At 34.1% G+C, this 8,058-nt stretch overlaps 1 protein-coding gene across 1 annotated transcript in view; it reads left to right on the forward strand.

Annotated features, from left to right (window-relative positions):
* epha8 (eph receptor A8) overlaps positions 1-8,058 on the forward strand; it is a 108,221-nt gene that overhangs the window by 6,486 nt on the left and 93,677 nt on the right. The gene's annotated exons all lie outside the window — the stretch shown is intronic.

The raw sequence follows: 8,058 nt of genomic DNA on the forward strand, positions 1-8,058 counted from the left end.
TTAGTATGAAATTTGACCTGGACATTTTTTTTTTAATATAACAAAATATAGCATATGTTTTGCAGAGGAAGCTTCTGTAAATTATGTCAAATATGCATATTTTACCCCCAAATTCACTTAATTCAAACATAATAATAATAATTACAATAGTTTAGATAATGTATTTTCATATTTAATATATAGCATCTTTTTTGTTTCAAGGAAGACATTTTGAAGATTATGACTGCTCTTTTTATATTTAATATATTTTTTAAATAAACGTATATAGCAATATGATGCGATTAATCGTTTGACAGCACTAATTTTAATTGTTGCTAGCACTGTCTAGAATAGGCCCGTGTGAAATTTTATGCCAAAGATAAACAATGTAAATAAGGAATTAGATTCTCATTAGAGAAAATTAAGTTCATTTTTAAGACCATTATAGTCGGCATGATATGGAAATTCACCCTTCCTGTTTTCTTAATGCATGTTGTTCATCTTACTGTGAACAATCTGTTTAATTATTATCATTTTTTGTCAGACTGTCATAAATTGATCTTCTGGTAAAAATACTTTATCCATTCAAGCAACAACCTGCCCTACATTTTGCTTCTTATTCTTTTTGATAATCCATTGGCACATCACAGTATGGAAGAAAATATCTGTCGCTACTTTCACTGCATCGTGACGTAAAGGGAATAGTTCACCCAAATGTCGTTCCAAATCTGTATGAGTTTTTTTTTTCTTTCTTATGTTGAACATAAAAGAAGACATTTTGAAGAATGCTGGTAATCAAACAGTTGCTGGTCCCCATTGACTTCCATAGTATGTCTTTCCCTACTATGGAAGTCAGTGGGGACCAAAAACTGTTTGGTTCTTTGAAATTCTTCAAAATATCTTCTTTTGTGTTAAACATAAGAACAAAGTGTATAGAGCTTTGGATGATTAAATGATGACAACATTTTCATTTTGGGTTGAACTATTCCTTTAAGGATATTTTATAGATATTCACTAAATGCAAATGAGTAACAAAACATAAAAATATATATTTTTTAAATTTTAAATTTTCTAATGTTTTATTTTTTTTATTATTATATATTTATAATATTTGACCTGGATGTGTTTTTTGTTTGACAGAGGAAGCTTCAGTAGTTTATGACAAAGATGTACATTTTACTGTCAATTTCCCTTAATTATAAAAAAAAGGTTATAAAATTCATTTTTGTATTTAATAAAAAATGTTCTGTCAAATAAATGTATAGATGATATTTTATTAAAAATAAATTTTTATGCATTATATATATATATATATATATATATGTGTGTGTGTGTGTGTGTATATTAGGTCTGTCAGTTTAATGCGTTAACTTAATTAATTAGTTATGAAAAAATAATGCAATTAAAATATTTTATCAAAGTAATGCACTGGCCCCGCCCCCAAACCTGTACATCATCTTACATAAAGTTGACTGTTGACAAATAAGTTGCAGGGCAACAACTCCATAAATGCAGTTATGGCCTAAAATTCAAGATATTCAAGAGTTTTTGTTTCATATTTATGTCCCACTATAATATATATTAGGACATTAGTTTTGGAGATTTGTTCTGCCAGGGAAACTATAGTAGCTTTATGAGGAAAAACAGACTCCATGTTGTGGCGGTGTTGACGAGAGACGTTTCAGTCCCGCGCGATCCGTCGATGTGTGATCACTTCTTCTTTCTTAGATCTCCTCAGTTCCTTCTCACAAAAGCACACAGTGTTTCTTCCACAAAATACCACTTGTCGTATGTTATTTTGATCGTGCCTTCATGATGTCCCATTGATAATTTCTTAGGAAACAAAGAGCTGCATTCGAAGCGAAATGAAATATTCTTGATTTTAATGAGAGGTTTTGCTTATGAGCTGTGAGACTTATGGTTTATGCTGATTACAAGTTCTATCGCACTCTCTCTCTCTCTCTCTCTCTCTCTCTCTCTCGCTCTCTCTCTCAGAATGCCTGTCATATATGCATCGTTTGTGTTCAGCAATTGAAATGGAACAAAATGGTTGTTTTATTTTTATCTTTATTTTGTTCTTTGTTAAACTAAAGTCAGGCAGATCCTGAAATAATAATAATCCAGTTTATGTGCAGATTTGGGCTCATCTGTGTTTTATTTAATTTTTTTCAGTGTTTTTGTTTTTGTTGTGAACTCAGAAGTCATGCAAATGATGTTTAACTTCAATGATTGCTCATGTAAGCATTAATAGTGTAGAAATATATATCAAACAACCACTGAACTCGTTCATAATGCAGTAAACGCTAAAGCAGCTCTGATGTTGAAATGTAGTTATAAGCAGTGTTGGGGAGTAACTAGTTACATGTAACGGCGTTACGTAATTTCATTACAAAATAAATGTAACTGTAATCAGTTACAGTTACTAAGAAAAAATGTGTAATTAAATTACAGTTACTTATGAAAATGTTAACGATTACAAAGGGGGTTACATTTGAATATTTACACACATCCACATACAGATTTAATTGATTTTTTCCCCAAATTACACTGACTACTCTGAGACATACGGCCCTATAATTTCCGCGATGCAGAAAACACAGACTGGTTCGTAGAATCCAGTCATAAAAACGGAATTCCTATAGCCTAACGCGGACGGAATATGCCACATTTCGGACGAATACATCAAAAGTAGGTCAGTACACTTGAATCAAAGCTGCGAAATTTTGTATATTTTGAATACTGAAGCCGCGAAAAGACAATATATGAATCCTGCACGTTCTGCGTGTCTGTGGAAATCAGGCGCGGACGGGCCATCGGGAGAACCGGGACAATTCCTAACCTATTACATTTCCAAAGTAACCTTCCCAACACTGGTTATAAGCTTTAATCATGCGATTGTTCTTGTGGCACTTGTGGCAAGTTTTTAGGGAGCATCATTTGTGTGGGTGATTCTCCACGTCTGGTGAAAGGCGAACAGCTGTAAAGCTCAGATGCCGGGCTGCTCTCGTCTCCTCCTGAGGATTAGTAACTGGAGTGCTAAAGAAGCCTCTGCTGCTAAAACGCTAGTGCGTCTAAAAGCACACTGCTGAGGAAAGGAAATCATTTTGTGAGCCTCTGTTAAGCTGAACACTATCTGGATATTCTAGGTGCTAAATGCATAAAGGAATGTATTTGAAAGTATGAAATCAATCCGTACCTTAAAATAGACATGTATAGAGCAAGGAGCTGTAAACACTGCAAAAAGTATTGTTCCTTGTTAGAGCTTTGGCCTGGAAGATAGTGTATTATGTAATAATGTTGTTAGCAATTTTTTTTCTTTGTCACAATACACAGTTTTAAATTAAAGTATACGCAACCATTTAAAAGTTTGAGGTTGGTAAGATTGATGAAGGAAGTCTCTTATGTTCACCAAGGCTGCATTTATTTGAACAAAATATTGTTCAATATTTTTACAATTTCAAATAATTGTTTTCTATTTTACTATATTTTAAAATGTAATTTATTCCTGTGTAGCAAAGCTGAATTTTCAGCATCGTTACTCCAGTCTTCAGTGTCGCATGATCCTTCAGAAATCACTCTAATATGATGATTTGCTGCTCAAGAAACATGTTTTTATTAATGTTGAAAACAGCATTTATCAGAAACCATTTTTCTTTTGTAAAATAAAAAGTCTGTACTGTTGCTTTTGATCAATTTAATGCATCCTTGCTGAATAAAATTATTTTTAAAGGCTTTTAACTGATACTGTATATGGAAAAACATGCTTTCTGCATACATAATCCATATTTTATAACAATTATAACAATTGCCATCTTGCCATCTCATGTATATTAATGACCTTATGTGACATTTACTCAGTAGTTATACTTCATTTGCTAAAAATCTATCTGACCAGTGCCACTCATTGCACATTGCAGAGGTTACCTTCTGGTTTAAAGTTGACTTTTTACATGCTCAGCTATTTTTTTCCTTGTTGCCAAGCAACATGACACGTTTATAATATCTTTGGGAAGGTTTATTGTCTGCCAGACAAAGATCATTGAAGTCTGCTAAAAATGAACAGCAAACCACACCTTAAAATGGCATGATTTGAGAAATCAAGATGTCTGCAGCACAGATCAGATGTTTAGTACTTTGAGTTAGATGCTAATCATTATGGAATTACGGTGGCCGAGAAGTGCAAAACAAATCACAATTCTGAAAACAAAATAACAAATTGCAAACGCAAATGCAAGTCTAAAAAACAAAATAACAATTCAGAAAACACAACAACAATTCCGAAAACATTATAACAAGTTAAAAAACACAACGACAAATCTGAAAACAAAATACCAAGTCAGAAAACACAATGACAAATCTGAAAACAAAATACTGCCTGATAAAGTAGCATTTATGAGAGCTGCGCAGCTTTTGTGTACAGCTGTTACGAGGGAAACCGTTCCAAAAGCGCCTCCTACTGGCAGAGAATCAATTTGCATGTTCAATAAGGCCGTTTTCTACTTTTGAACTGTGTCTTAATGCTGTTGGATATAACTTAATTTGTTTAATTTTCCTAATAAAAAGACTGTTCAACTCTTAATATTTTGTATTTATATTCTCCCCTTTAAATTCTCTCCGCCCCACATAAAAAAATCCTAATTTAACACACCTCTGCCTGTTTTTTTTTTTTTGCATTCCCATTTGCTCAAATAGCAAAAGAAAAACCCACAATAGTATTTTCACAACTTATAAAAAGAAGAAAAAAATTAGAGAGATACTGATAACGGCAGTCAGAAGAGAGAACTATGTCAAATTTACGTCACTCCCAGAGGCTGTATTAGAAACACCCTCGCAAAAGCGTTAACTAGTTTTTTGTATTCTGATTCAAAGGTAATATAATACAGAGTACAGTGTTGTAAATGTATGCATATTTTTTATTCCATAGTAAGGGCAATTCATACAATACATTTAAACTGAGCTACTTTAATACCATCTCCGAACTTTCTACCGCTAGTCTGCTGTTCTTCCTGTATAACTTGATTGACAGATGTCTCGTCCAGTCAGCGGTAAGTAATCTATTCTCAAACCAATGGCGCTGTCTCAAACTATACCTACCTCTTCCGGTTTGTCTGATTTGTCGTTGTGTTTTCTGACTTGTTATTTTGTTTTCGGATTTGTCATTGTGTTTTTTGACTTGTTATAATGTTTTCGGAATTGTTGTTGTGTTTTCTGAATTGTTATTTTGTTTTTTAGATTTGCATTTGCGTTTGTAATTTGTTATTTTGTTTTCAGAATTGTGATTTGTTTTGCACTTCTTGGTCACCGTATGGAATAGCTCACGCACAAATGAACATTTATTCACCCTCAGGCCATCCAAGATGTAGATTGAGCATTTCATCACTTGCTCACCAGTGGATCCTCTGCAGTGAATGGGTGCCATCAGAATGAGAGTCCAAACAGCTGATTTAAAAATTGATTATGGCCAGAAGAAACTTTTAAAGTTAAAAACATCTTGATGAGTTTGTTTATTGCAATCACAGCTTTTCACAAGATGTTATCTGGAGTCGTGTGGATTACTGTGATGTTTTTAATCAGCTGTTTGGACTCTCATTCTGACGGCACCCATTCACTGCAGAGGATCCATTGGTGAGCAAGTGATGCAATGCAAAATTTCTCCAAATCTGATTCAATGAAGAAACTCATCTACATCATGGATGGCCTGAGGATGAGAAAATTTTCAGCGAATTTTCATTTTGGGGTCAACTGTTCCTTCAATCTTAAGTATGAGGAATAATAACTGAGCAATAATAGCATTTGAACAACATATAAGCTCTAAATCGGCCTGGAGTTCTAAACAGAGGCTCATAGACTCCTTCAAATGTCTTGGCCCTCTTGCACGTAGGCATCTTGCTCACAGGAGGGGCTGAACAGCGCTAGCTGTGACCCAGCACAACATCTTCCCTGTGTTCTCAGCCTGAGCAGGAAAGACATTGGCAGGCGAAACGCAGACCCTCGCTTTGGCTCAGAATCCCCCCAGTGTCTCTCCTTCCCTCTTCCTCTCATCTTCTGTCAGTTTCTCCCGCCCAGCTGCAGAGCCAGAGATGGAGCTAGAACGATTTGTGGTAGCACTGCTTTACTTTAAACTTTTATTAATGACATTTGACGAACATTTTTACATTTTTATTAATTCTTTAGAATTAGAAGAGCTGTATAATTCTACTTACATGACCCTATGGAATACTTGATTTTGATCGGTCAATCGCAGCATTCTTTGGTCAAATATTTTTATATAATGAGTTGTTCTGGCAACAGATTTTTAAGCTTCATATCTCTCATGTGACTCATGCACTTTCTTTTTGCATAGTGAAATAATTTGGAAACACTTTACAATAAGGGTGGGGGAAAAATCGATTCACATATGAATCGTGATTCAGTCTTCTAGCGATTCGCATCAATTCACAAATTTAAAAAATAAATTTTCTAGATAATATAATAATAACATGATGTTGTCGGAAGAAAACAGCAACAGCAATGGAGGAGGAAAAACAAATAGTCCTGCCACATTTTCAGCGAGGGCAAGTGTTTGGAAAACTGTTATATTAATTATTGACCTTTTGTTATTATGGGAAGTAGGGACGTGCCCGGATAGTGAATCCGTAGGCGCGAAAAATGAACAACGTGTTCTACGGGCCACTAAAGGGACATGTTTAGCTGCTTGCTAGCGGTTGCCTGTTACATTACAGTACATAAAATTTCATTTACCACGTAAACAGAGTAAGGAGAGATGACTGATTGGACGATGACGAATGATTTGCAGATCCTGAGCACCACTGACAAATATCTAATCTTGTAAAATGGGTGGTAAGTACTGCCGTTCCGTAGTATACACAGAGTGCATGTGATCAGAATCTCGAAAGTAAAAGTAAAAAGCGAGCATGCATTCAAAAGCGGTTTCAATGCCTCGCATATTAATAACGGCTCCCGGTTTTAATGACTTAATGAAAAAAAAAAAGTTACACATTTTCTGTATAAGCCATACTGTATATGTACAATCAAACATATTGGTGGACGGATTGTTTACATTTGAGAAAATCAGCTATATGCGTGAAGTAAATATACTGCAAATTAGCATAATGTGTAAAAATATATTTTCCATGGCTAAAAAGTTTGTGCATTTCAGCAGAAATCTGAAATTGGTTATGCAAAATGTGTTGATGCAGTTTTAGCTGAGTGATACTAGCAGAAAAGGAGTGTTCTGTAGTGAGAAATTGCAATTTTTTTTATGGATTAAGTTGAATCAATGTCAGCAAAGCAAATTGTGACTCCAGTTTGGAGGTTGGAGGTCTAACTGAATCAGATATTGCCATGAGAAATGCTCTGAGAAGAGATGAAGCTGCAAGCCGATACACAGACATCATTTTATCTGCACCTGAAGCACTTAATCAGAAAATCCATCAGACGATGGCGACGGAGGTGGCCTCTTGTTCATAAATAATAACACACTGATCTGAAATTGAATGTCCTGCTTTTTTATCTGCTAAAATGAGGGAGGAAGGATATTTGATAAACATATCCAATACGCAGCATCACTTTGAGATTGTAAAGATTCTGATAAAGTTGTACTATTTATGTTATTATTTACAGTACTATCACTCAGTAATCCAGTATTGTTGAGTGTTAAATAAATAAAATAGTGCTGTATTTTAGGAGTATTCGGAAAGAGTTGTACGGTAGACGCCATTTGGGATAAAAAATTACACAGGAACTGATCTAGATATTGAAAATACAGCAGAAAAAGCTGAAAAGGGTATCTGGTTCTAACGTTTGCTAATTGGATTAGATTGCGTGTATGTGCATGTAATTTAGCAGTGGGTTTAATTGAATGATTTGACATTGATATTTGCAGCGCTATGTTTTAAAAAAAATATGCTGTCATAAAGGTAAAAAAGAATTACACCTAGGAAAGGAAATAATTATTTCTGGCACCTTATTAAACTTAATTAAAGTCTTTATTATGTAGAAAATATGAATTTTAAGCATAAAATTATATATATATATATATATATATATATAATTTATATAATTGATATATATATATAT

This window comes from Sinocyclocheilus anshuiensis, unplaced genomic scaffold (genome assembly GCF_001515605.1).
Source record: "Sinocyclocheilus anshuiensis isolate Anshui unplaced genomic scaffold, SAMN03320099.WGS_v1.1 scaffold623, whole genome shotgun sequence".
Classification (NCBI taxonomy): Eukaryota; Metazoa; Chordata; class Actinopteri; order Cypriniformes; family Cyprinidae; genus Sinocyclocheilus; species Sinocyclocheilus anshuiensis.